The sequence below is a fragment of the Asparagus officinalis genome, chromosome 10 (genome assembly GCF_001876935.1).
Source record: "Asparagus officinalis chromosome 10, Aspof.V1, whole genome shotgun sequence".
Classification (NCBI taxonomy): domain Eukaryota; kingdom Viridiplantae; phylum Streptophyta; class Magnoliopsida; order Asparagales; family Asparagaceae; genus Asparagus; species Asparagus officinalis.
Window position 1 is genome coordinate 36344887 of NC_033803.1, and position 13155 is coordinate 36358041.

The 13155-nt window shown below is 36.3% G+C and overlaps 1 long non-coding RNA gene across 2 annotated transcripts; it reads left to right on the forward strand.

Moving 5' to 3' along the window:
• On the forward strand, positions 825-12799 carry LOC109826040. Of its 2 annotated transcripts, XR_002243177.1 has the most exons (10): positions 825-908; positions 7487-7646; positions 7851-7940; positions 9442-9538; positions 9628-9875; positions 9970-10221; positions 10311-10412; positions 10504-10640; positions 11923-12214; positions 12369-12799. It is a non-coding gene; the product is annotated as an uncharacterized LOC109826040 (long non-coding RNA). The 2 variants fall into 2 exon arrangements; XR_002243176.1 differs by having other exon boundaries at positions 11923-12799.

Genomic DNA, 13155 nt, shown 5'->3' on the forward strand with positions numbered 1-13155 from the left:
GCAAACGGGTTAAACCATTTGGGATAACATAACCCAAACGGTTACAACCGTTTGGGCAAGAAGGAGATTCCAAACGCACAGCCCAAACGGTTGCAACCATTTGGGATATTACCCCAAACGGGTTAAACCTTTTGAGTGCTTTGTTTTCTATTTTTTTTTTGTAAATAAATTAATTTCTCCGTAGGTTTGGGTGTTTTATTATTTCTCCGTCGTTCTCTTCCTCCGCTCTACCCCCAAAAATTTCCCCCAAGAACAATTTTTCACTTTAGCCCTTTTAAAATTTTTTATTATTAAAATCAATCATTTTTTCTTTTATTTACCAAAACCGACCCGATTTCTTGATTAGCGGCTTAATCACATTCCTAATTAGTCGGGGTTGCCAACCCCGACTATTTAGGAGGGTCTTAAACCCTAATTAGAAGACTTAAACCCTAAAAATTAATATCCTAAATAGTCGGGGTTGGCAACCCCGACTAATTAGGAATGTGATTAAGCCTGCCAACCCCGACTAATTAGGAATGTGATTAAGCCGCTAATCAAGAAATCGGGTCTGTTTTGGTAAATAAAAGAAAAAAAAGTCGATTTTAATAATAAAAAATTTAAATAGGGCTAAAGTGAAAAATTATTCTTCCCCCAATCTCCGAAATCCCCTCAGATCCTTCATCATCATCATCGTCCTCTTCATCCTCTCAAAGAACCGCCTCCTCTTCACCATCCCCTCAAATCCCTCATCATCGTCGTCTCCATCCTCTTCATCATCGTCGTCATCTCCATCCCCTCAGCGACTGTCCCCACGGCCGCTCCCTCTGGCGCCTCCGCCTTCACCGCCGCACCGCCGACGAGTCCTCCTCCTCACCCTCTGCCTCTTCCACCAGCGACGGCGTCCACGTGCCTCTATCTTGGCTGAGGTACATATTCTCGCTCAAATATTACTGCATGTCTTGCTTTCGTGATGTGTTTCGTTTGAAACAGAGTGGAAGGAGGATCGGTTACTTGATGATTCTTTAGGACACATAGGGGAATGAATAAGGTGGAGATAGGTGGTGTTCGTTTGATTTTGATTTGCAGAAATGTGAATTGTAGGCTTATATGATTCTGATTGCTATTGTTCTCTGAGTTCTTTTTTATTTTTCTGTCTATCATCCTACTATACTGCTTGCTTCTGACTCTCCCAACCTTTTCTTGACCCTGCTACAAATTAGAGAATGTGGATTTTATCTTTTTGATTCTTCTCAAATGAATACTAGCTAGTCTCGCCCTTGATTTTGAGGATTGTGGAAAATATTTCTTAGCTTATTAGTTCAATGCTTAAAAAGTAACACCTATACTATTCTATAAATTCTTGGTTATACATTCTATTTACAATAATGTAACATCTTATTAGTCCGACTTATTTCTACTAGAAGTAAAATGACATGAAACACTTTTTCCCATAGGAAGTTTATGCTGGAAGAGGAATTTTTTTTAAAGATGCTTTCTGCATCATTGATAGTCTTCTCATTTTCTTGTTCTCCCGAATATATAGACAAAAAAAGTAAGATTGCAATTGCTATGAACATGGAAGGAAATTCAGTTTTTCCTTAGAGGCTTGCATCATAACTAGTTGATTTTATTAGAAGATGTCAACTTGTGGCATTCATGACTTCCGAGTTTCCTCTAATTTGTCGAATAATTATAAGCTTGTATTGGCATCAGCTTGCTTATTTGACATACTTAAACCGGCCATCATGCATCATGATTTTATTTAAAATTTGATGTAAGCAGTTGTCAGCCCTTAACCTGTGGTATATAAAGTTTGGCTTCCCTGCCACAGTTAGACCTAGACAAAAACTCGTTAAAGTATCTTTCCGAGCAATGATTGTTTCTATTTATCTCATCCCATTGAACCTCAGCTTTAATTGGAATTAAGGAATACCGTCCCAAAAGAAAAGAAAAAAGATCATCCTATTTCAAGAAATTTAACAGGGAAAAAAGGCTTAAAAGAATGAACAAGTATTCAAAGGATACGTGCTGTCTTCCACAAGTCTGTAATGCTAACTTCAGCATCCGACAGTAGTATGCATTTGTCTACAAAACAGTATAATACATGTTCATATTATTTGTTTCATCATATAAATTAAAAGGTCTTCTAAGCAAAAAACAAGTTAATTAATAAATAACAAAGAGGCAAACGTTGAGATTATGATGATAATTGTGAGAAAAATAGTAGTAAAGTAGGAGTTGAATTGTAGGAGTTGAATGGAGGGTTGATCTATTTTTGGCCACACCGGTAGAAAACTTTGATCTTATATGCAATTCTATCTAAAAGACTAATGACTGACACCAACAGACTTCATCTACATGTTTTCTGTAGCTGAGAAGACCTACCGGTAGATTAATTGAATGAACTTATTTAGGGCAGGATGGTTGCTAAACCTGTAGCTGAGAAGTTTGTTTTCAGGAGTCTAGGCCTCATTAGCTGGGTATCAAGGAGAAACTGAATATAAACCCCTATCCTAATAAATATGATGAAACTTGTTTTGATATTAACAAGTGTGGTCTTAGTGTTATATGATCTGTGCAGAGACACTTATTTTTCACATGATTATGTTATATACATTCATGAGTCTTTTCTCGTTATAATGTGGTAATGTATGGACAACACTTATTGAAGATTTAACATATAAAGAGATTAATTGGAGATTTTAGGGAATCAAACGACTTTTTTCCATAAGCAATTATCCTATTTCTTGGCCTTTGCTTCTCCTTGTGTTTACACATTCTTGTACGTTTGCTGTTTCATTTTGTGTAAGACTATAGAAGCAATTACATCATATCTATTATAACTTCAGACCTTTCTTTATATGCACTAAAATGGTAATAGTTAAACATTCCACGAGATTCTTTATATTGCATATGCAGGAATTTAATCAGGTTTCTATTTCTTGAATTATTTTTAGGCTTGTCTTTTGCTTTGTTTTTCTCTCCATGTACCTTATGTTTTGTTCCGTTAAGTTGTTAGGAGTTGTTACTGATAAATTATTTTATTTAGGTTAGCATGGCCCGTAACTACATCAGAGATAAGGATTGGATGTACGTGGGTCGTGCAAACGCATGTAATATTTTTTTGTTAATGGAGTTAGTGCGTTTATGGACTTTCTTCGTAGACACGATATGGTCCGACATGGGAGACTCATTTGTCCATGTAAATTATGCACGAATAGGTTGTATCAATTGGAGGAAGAAGTAGAACTTTACATTGTGAAGAATGGTTTTGTTAGCGATTACAAAACTTGGGTATATCATGGAGAAATTGAAGGTCTCATTGATGCAGATGAAGAATAACAAGAAGAAGACAACTTGCTTCTCGATGAGGAAATGGAAGAAATGGTTGAGGTAGCTCTTGGTAAAACACTAACCCTGCTGAAGATCCTCCTTTCGGAGGAGGACATCGTGAAGACAATTATGATAAATACATGAATGATGCTAGGAGGTCCATTTATGAAAATACAAAACACTCCACGCTATCATGGTTCGTCCATCTATTCTAGATTAAATGTCTAAATAAATAGAGCAACAAGTTATTTACGATGCTCCTCAAGTTTCTTAAAGATTCTATGCTTCTGGGGAACCATGTGCCTGAGAGCTGGTACGAAGCTCAAAAGATAATGTCTAATCTGGGTCTAAAGTGTGAGATGATACATGCATGTCCCAATGATTGTATACTTTACTGGAAAGAAAATTCAGATAAGACGAAGTGTCCTACTTGCGGAGAGGCTAGATATAAGAAAGTACATGGTCAGAAGAAGGATATACCTATCAAGATAGTATGATACTTTCCCATTACACAGAGGCTGCAGAGGCTATTCAAGTGTAAGAAGATAATAGTGGCGATGACTTGGCATCACCGTGCATGTCCAAGTGAAAATGGACGAATGAGTCATCCTAGAGATACACCTGCATGGAAGGATTTTGATAGTAGACACTCAACATTTAGTCAGGAACCTCGCAATATCAGGCTGGGATTGGCTAGTGATGGCTTTTGCCCCTTCAGCTTTAAGGGCAATCCCCAAAGCACATGGCCCGTTGTGATGATGGTTTATAACCTCTCACTGTGGTTAGCTATGGACCAATCATATTTCATGATGCCTCTTCTTATTGATGGTCCAAAGTTATCCGAAAACAATATTGACGTCTATCTTCGACCTCTTATTGAAGAGTTAAGGTCTTTATTCATCGATGGTGTGGAGACATACGATGCAGACACGGGGACAAACTTTACCATGCGTGCAGCCTTAATGTGGACAATCAAAGATTTTCCCGTGTACAGAATGCTATCTGGATGGTCTGTTCATGGTTACACTGCATGTCCTTACCGTCATCTCCAGACAACATCGAGAAGACTACCCTTTAGCAATAAGACTTGTTATAGCGGCCATCGGCGCATGTTGTATAAAAATCATCCGTACATAGATGACATCATCCACTTTGATGGTACTAAAGAGAATCACCCACGTCCAAACCCATTATCCAGAGAGGATATACTTGCTCAGTGGATTGGTAAAAACAATGCGACTTTCGGAAAAGTTAAGGGAAGGCAAGAAACACCACAGGGATGGAACGAGAAAAGTATCTTCTTCGAACTACCCTACTAGAAGACAAATAAAGGCACTGTTTGGCAACCAAAAAAAGTGTCTTATCTAAGAGCTTGTGTTTTATTGACTTGGTCAATAAGCTAGTAGAGCTGTTTGGTGACAAAAAATAGGAGGAGATTATTTTGGAGATTGTGTCTTTTGCAAGTAGCTTTTGGAAAGCTATCTCAAGTAGCGTTTGTCTTTGGGAAGGAGCTATCAATTTTTTTCTTCCGTTTTTACCCCTAATAATTCTAATTTTATATCAATAATATTGCATGATCTTTTTAGTCATTTAACAAATTTAAGTTAGTTGTACAACTTCTTTTGTCAAACAGCTCTAGTCAATCAGCTAGCTACACAGCTATCAGCTTTCAGCTATAATTTTACAGTTTTCAGCTAGCTTGACAGCTTTCAGCTATAATCTCGCAGCTTTCAGCTAGTTTTGTCAAACAGAGCCAAAGTGCGACACAATCTAGATGTCATGCACATTAAGAAGAGAGTATATGAGCACATACTTAACTTAGTTCTCTGTAAAGATGAAAAATCAAAAGATAACCTCAAAGCTCGAAGGGATCTCCAGGCATGGAATATTAGAAAAGAGTTGCATCCTATACTGAAGGCAGGCAATCCTGACCAATTTGTACTCCCCAATGTCATGTATCAGATGTCACCAGATGAGAAGAAAAAGTTTCTTTAGGTGTTAAATGAGCTGAAGGTTCCTATGAGGTTTTCAGGATCATTTAGTAAGAAGATAAATATTGTTAAAGGCAAGATCGAAGGGTTGAAGAGTCATGATCACCATATTATTATGGAGCATCTTCTTCCACAGGCAAGATCGAAGGGTTGAAGAGTCATGATCACCATATTATTATGGAGCATCTTCTTCCACTCTCTCTTAGGACTTCTCTCCCTATCATGATCACCATATTATTATGGAGCATCTTCTTCCACTCTCTCTTAGGACTTCTCTCCCTAAATCAGTCGGTTTAGTGATCAACGATTTTTCCAGATGTTTTCAGGAATTGTACGCTAAAAACATTGAGGATGATAAGTTGAAGAAGCTAGAGGCTGAAATTACCTTAATTTTGTGCAAGCTTGAGCAAATTTTTCCACCATCATTCTTTGATATCATTATACACCTGACTGTTCATCTTGCAACCAAGGCTAGGCTTGACGTACCGATACAATATCAATGGATGTACCCCATCGAAAGGTACCTTTAGTTTTTCAGTTAACGTAATCAATATATTTTTATTTTATAGCTTGGATGCAGTGATTTAGTGTAAGCTTTTGTAGGTACCTTCTCACTCTGAAAAATTATATTCGTAATAGAAATCAACCAGAGGGTTCTATTATGGAAGGTTATCTGTTAGAGGAGGTAACCACTTTTTGTTCCCGTTATCTAGATGAAGACATTGAGACAAAACTCAACAGACTTGTTGTGATCCATAATGGACCATCTAAAAAGCCAGATTATAATAGAATGACGTCCGCGTTTATCAACAAGATTCATCACTTTATCCTTCTCAATCTCGAATGCCTTGGAGAAGTTAGAGAGTATGTCTATTTCGCATAATTATATATGTTTATATGACATAATATACTTCTCATATTAACTACTCATTTTGACATTTGATTACACAAAGATGAAATACATGCAATGCATAGTAATTAGAATGAGGCACGTGTTGAAACACATCATCAGGACAATTTTTGCAATTGGTTTAAACATTAAGATTTCTATTATCTCATTTTTGACTCATTCTATTAATTTAATCTAACATCTTTATGTAATTTCCATATTAACTTTTTTTTTTCAGAGCCGATTACCGGGTGTAGAACCAATATTAGATAAGGAACTTGGATATTTGGCTACGCTTCTAGATGCTGAAATTAAATACTATAAAGGATTCAGTGTTGGCGGTTACAAGTTTGAAATCAAGTCTATAGAAGAATCTCAAATCACCCAAAATAGCAGAATTGCAACCCTAGGCACTAATGGTGAGACATACTATGGGTACCTTGATAACATACTTGGTATCAACTATCCTGGACGAGCAGGATGCATTTATGTCTTCTAGTGTATTTGGTATGATATGAAGACGGAAACTGATAAGTGGAGAGACAATTACGGGTCTTGGATAGATGAATATGGATTGACGAGTATAAACACGACACGATTTTCCTTTGAGGACGATCCATTTATATTTTCAGAACAAGCATTTCAAGTATACTACTCGAAGTGCTTGAGGCATTCGGGGTGGAGTGTTGTATGTCAATGGAGGCCCAGGGATACTTACGACGTCCCACAATTCGTAGATTTGGAGGTTGTAGAGATCAATGATGACGAAGAATTTGAGTAGGGAGGAGTTGTATGTCAAGATAAATCTCCTAAATTTGATAAAGTTTCGTGGGTTAGGGATGATTTGAATAGTGAAATACTTGTAGATATTCCTATAACTTGTAGAGAATCTGTAGAACCTAACACTTCTGTAAAGCGAAAAAGGTAACCATTATAAAAATCTATTTTGATTTGAGGAATGAATTATTACTATACGATGTGCTTTGGATGTGTGATTGTCAAAAGAGTTATGAATTGCTTTAATTTTATACCTTATTCTCTTTGGTTGTGTTATAATAGTTTCAAATTGTAACAGTAGAGTTTATGTATTAATTAGTTTGGGTTCATTGTGTGATTCTATGCTTGCAAGCTCATAGTTCTATCTATTTCCTTGTTCTGTAGAACCTAACACTTCTGTAAAGCAAAAAAGGTAACCATTATAAAAATTTATGTTGTTTAAAATTTATATCTTCAAATTTATAAATATGTCTATTTCGTTTATATCTTATATGAATTGTAAAAAAATTTCTAGGGCTTGACGAAGATGTCTGGAAATTCATCACGGACCAGATCACGTAGACTTATACAGCGCGGAGACCTACATCATCAAGTGAGAGAGCGTAGGAGAGATCTCGAATCTGTTCATAGTGTTACATCTGTACCTAGCATTGGAGAGTTCACTCCAGTGAGAGGTAACTATTTACTTTTATTTTGATTCTGTTTTTACATGACATCAAATCATTATCCCTTACATATATCTTTTTATTTTGCATTTTTATTATCACAATTGTGCTACTTCTGCTTTAGGTTGGTACATGTTCAAATATGTTTATTGAACAATTAATAACTGCAATTCCAAAAAAAGATATTTTACTTACAGTTCATCTCTTACACAGATGTAGATGCAAATCGACAAGCGCCTACAGACCTAAATTATTTACAGACGACCCCCCTTTCGCACTCCATACCTTCTGGACAGTCATCAGGTCAGTATCTCTTCTACACTCAATCTTGGATGTAATTCAGATGCTTCTATCTTTCTTTATTATATTTTAGTGATTAACGTGCATTTTGAAGGGAACCATAGCTTGAAGTTATTATTTTGTTTACATCTGTACCTAGCTGGAAGTTATTATTCTGAATGTAAATATCCACATTTATGTGGAATGTCTTGTTTACATCTCAACCTTGTCTTGTTTACATCATTTAACTTGTTTTATCTGGGGCTCATCTCCTCATCGTTCTCCCTGATTGCGAGGTGTGTCTAGGTGGGTGGGTGTTTTTGTTTGTTGCCTTGGGGTTATCTGAGGAAAATATCTGGGTGTCTGTCAGAAAAATACAATCCATGAGGTTTTTTTTGGTAAATTTCACAAATTTATGGGGGGTTTTGTGAATTCACCCCTGAGTTGTATCTCAACTAGCAACTTTATTACTACAAGCAAAAAAGAAGTATTGTCTACCTATAATGTCCCTCATGACTAAGTTAGGTAGTTTATGACATATTTAATTCCTCATTGAGGTAGATTATGACATGAAAGCACCATATGTGCAAGTATGTCTTGCTTAGTTGAATCAAGAGAGTCAAAGGTCAGCACGTCCAAAAGTGCAGAGGCACAAAGCATAAAACCCATTCATCATTAGTTGATACTTTTAAAAAGCCATTTATGAGATAATTTTAAAGAATAGCCAAGTTTTTTTAGTTTAAAAAGAGTGCTCTGTTGCTTTTTCATACAATTTGATCATCAGAAGAAAAAAAAGATGGATTTTAGATATTCATCTCTCAAATATTCCGTAAGTAGAATTATACACCGGTTTTTATCAAAATGCCGGCGATGATCAAAACATATTATTAATGATCTTAATAGTTGAGTTTTTTAGCTTATGAAAAAGAGTGCTCTATTGATTACTTCAAAAAAAAAGAGTGCTCAGTTACTTCTTCATACAATTTGATCATCAGGAAATAAAAAGGGATTTTTCAATGTTTTAGATATTTATCTCTTGAATATTCCATAACTATTCACGGGCTTTTATCAAAAAGTTCATTAGGACATTGACGGTTCAGATCGACCGCACATCCGGTGGCTGCGCACACGCCGGTGCCGCCGTTAGCAACCACGAGCACTGGCATATTGTACCTAATAGTAGAAGAAAAAAGGGTTAATGCATACACATCCCATATATTATGCATTTATTATGGAGTTACCTATTCATTATCTCTAATTTTTTTATTGGCACATTAAGCTTCTGATCTTGAAAAAATAATACTTTTGGTGGTTGTATCTATCACGCAAATGCAATATGTTAGCTTGATGACAAGAAAAGAACAGGTTCAACAGTCTCTAATGACTCATCACAGAAAATACAAGCAATGTTGCCATACTTTTTTTTTGGCTCAGATTGTCCTCAATGTGCAACATGTTCTTTTGGTGATTAACGTGCATTCTGAACTGGATATTTGTACTTACATGAATCATTTTTATTGTTTAGCTGCATCTACATCTGCACCGGCATGTGTTTCAAAACAGTCTTTTAATCTTCATTCCTAATCGTTCTCGGAAACATGCGGAGCGACAAGGCGATGGAGGTAGCAATTTGTATATATATTCACTTTGAATTTATATTATTTATTATTCTTTATATTATCTAATATCTTATTTGTCTCATCACATACAGTGCAATCGCGATCCTCTGTTCCCACTCGAGGCCCCAATACTTCCTATAAGCTTAAGCCCAATGCTAAAAAAGGTGAGAAGGCATGACCTCTGTTCCTCAATAATAGGACCCGCCCCATTGGTGATTATGCTGAGAAATGGGGAAAGTATGTGGGGACGGAGAGTCGTGTGTACTGCAAATATCCTCTCCATTTAGAATGGGGTGATGAACATAATAGGTCATTTGACGAGTTCTTTATAAGATGCCAGGTATAATTATATTTGTATTTTGATTTACCCGATTAATTTTTTATCATTTGATACTTAATATTTTAACCATGTGATTCGTTTATTGAATTTGCAGAAGGATTATGAGTTTCTCCATGTGGATCCTAATCGGCCTCTCTCCCATCATATTATTTATCGAGGAATGAAATCTCAACTACAGGAGAGGGTTCGGTATAATAGGTGTCAGGTAAAACATGAGTGTTTTGAGGTGTGGAAAAATACTCCCAAAGCAGAGAGGGAGGCTCTCTAGCTTGCTCCGGTGTTTTCTTAGATTGATAGAGACTCATGGACTAATTTGTGTGCATATTATGATGCAGAGGACAAGAAGGTGTATAGTTTAAACTAAATCAATTGTTTAGTTGGTAATTAATTTTGCCTTTGTTTGATTACAAATCTAAATATTATAATAACATGCAGGAGGAGACAAGACGTAATGCGCAGAATCGGGCATCAAATTTGCATGGTAGAGCAACCTATACAGGTGGCTCGAGGAATATGTGCCGGGCTATGGAACAATTGGTAAATTTACTTCTTACAGCTAATTAAAATTCAGATTATATAATTCTTAATGTTTTGATCAATTATACAACATATTTTTGGTGAATTGTAGAAATGTCAAATCATTAAGGATGGTGGCACACCTATACTGTTGAAACTATATTTGGGTACCCACTCGTCATCACGTCATCAGTAGATAAGATCACCGGAGAGTATACATACCTGGACAATAGCACTAAGGAGTATTGCGTAAGTGTTCTGGATGAAATTTTAACTGCTTTTATGTTATAATCATACTTCTATTTTGTTTTGAAGATCACTTAATATTTGTGTTGTCCTTAAATTTTATGAAAATGAGAACATATTATATGCCATGTTGCTGGAAATGTTATGGAAGGAGATAATTAAGCCCATGAACATTTTGCTGGAAATCATGAAGCCTTTGCTGTAAGAAGGAAAGAGGGTAGTTGAAATATCTCTATTTATTCTTAATTACAATGAATGGTTTATATGCCCTGTTTTAATCCGTTACTGATATCAACTTGAAGCTAGAGCCATAAAGATTATATCCGAGCTCAGTTTATTAGCACATATATACACCTTACATCTTGTACATAATGAATCCTTTGGGAGCTTGAATAGAATGATCAGGGCCTTAGTTCGATGCCACAACAATCTAAGACTAGGAATGAGCTATATGTGCTGTTTAAGTGACTTAGACACATGCATTTCTGTTGAAAGTATTCATTTTGAAGAAGTTTAAGTGGCGCACGTAAATGATGTAATTCTAGGTTTAAGCAAAGAATAATGTAATTCTGCTGCCATGCATCAAAGTGGAAGAACTTCCATTTGTAACGCTAACGCGATAGCTAGCTACAATAACTACTTGCAGCCATTTTTACATTTGAAAGGAAAAGTAACAAATCTTATGTACGACCTCTTATTCCATGATTGTCACTCTGATGGATTTGAAATGTAGTTTGTCCTTTACCAGCTCTTAATTAAGAATATTGGGTAGCATCTCTCTTTTATCCTGTAGCGGAAATGTCAATAATTTGGAGCCTTATTTCAAGACAATGCTCACAGATCCAAGCTTCCCACCCTTCTTAAGTATCCTAGCAGCTGACTATAAGGATACTATCCTTGTGCGAGATCAAAATAAACAGTAATCGACAGCAAAAGCTGGTAATAGTAAAGATATATGAGTTCCTTAAATGAATATTAGGCAATTGTAGTGTAATTAATTAAGAAGAAAAAAATTGCTAAGACATCATCTATGCAATTATAAGCTAAGTAAAGCGGATTTTGACAAATCCAAGCCTGCATGCCAGCCTGCAGCACATCACCGACCTAGGATTCAAGCTGCCCATCATCATTTACGCGCGCCACTTAAACTTCTTCAAAATGGAGCTATATATTGCTGTTTAAGTGACTTATGCTATAATCATACTTCTATTTTGTTTTTAATTTTTTCTTAAATATATCTACTCTTGCCTTGTTGACTTATATTTAAATACTTTGTATCGTGTAGAAGCGGGTCATCGAGAAGACAACCTCATCAAGGGTCGATTCAACCCCAGAGGACGATGCACTTTCCTTCACCCAGATGTTAGATTCCTTGCACGGAGGGTCACAGTGGTTATGAAAGAGCCATGGGCATTGGTGTCACTCGGTCTTATTTGAGGGCCTCCTCTATACCAGAAATTAGCACTTCTAATTAGGAGCTACGTCGCGAGGTTGCTGATCTTAGAGCTCGGGTAGCTGAGATGGACAGTCTCAGGGAGGAGCTTAGGTCTCAGATGCATTGGATTAATAACAATATGGTACATATGCTAATATACACACTCCCGCATACACATGTACACTAGCATACACAAATATACATATATCTAATACTTATACACACATAAACACACACATAGACTTAACACATAGTCGCGTATATACTCATACATTGCTATTACTTTAAATTTTAAGTCTCAGGGTGCTTGTCCTGCTCCCACTCCTATTGATCCACCATCCTTTACTTGTCCCTGTCTAATTCCTCAACCCATTGCCGATATACCACATTCTGCTCGTCCTGCTTCGGCTACTAACACTTCTACTTCCAGTGCTCAATGTTTATCACAGGAGAATTTTGTTAGGATATTTGCAGAATTAAGGCATTTGGGTTTGTCCCAGGAGGACATTCTTCGAGGAATTTCTTCTGTTCCTTGACTGGATTGATTGGGCCACTTCTAATTTTATTTTGGACATTTGAGGCATTTTGGATGTTAGAGACACATATATAATATTAGATGCTTTCCATTGTGAGATATTGAGTAATCATTGTGTATGTATATGTTTTGTCTCTAATATTGAATATTGAGTAATCATTGGATATTTAGCACCGTTTGAGACTTTTTTGTATATGTACATTTTGATTTCATTATGAGATATTGAGTAATTATTGTGAGAGATGTGTACATGTAAAAAGGTAGATAAATAGAGTAGCCAAAATTTAAAAATTATTAAAATAAACAGCCCAAACGGTTAAAACCGTTTGGACACCAAACGGGTCTAACTGTTTGGCCAATATTTCGCCCAAACGGTTCTAACCGTTTGGGCAGATATATGCCCAAACGGTTAAAAACGTTTGGGAAATTGTTTGCCCAAGCGGTTGAAACCGTTTGGGCGAAGTTTTTCCCAAACAGTTTTAACCTTTTGGGCAGATATGTGCCCAAACGGTTGGAACCGTTTGGGCAAAAAAAAAAAAAAAAAAAAA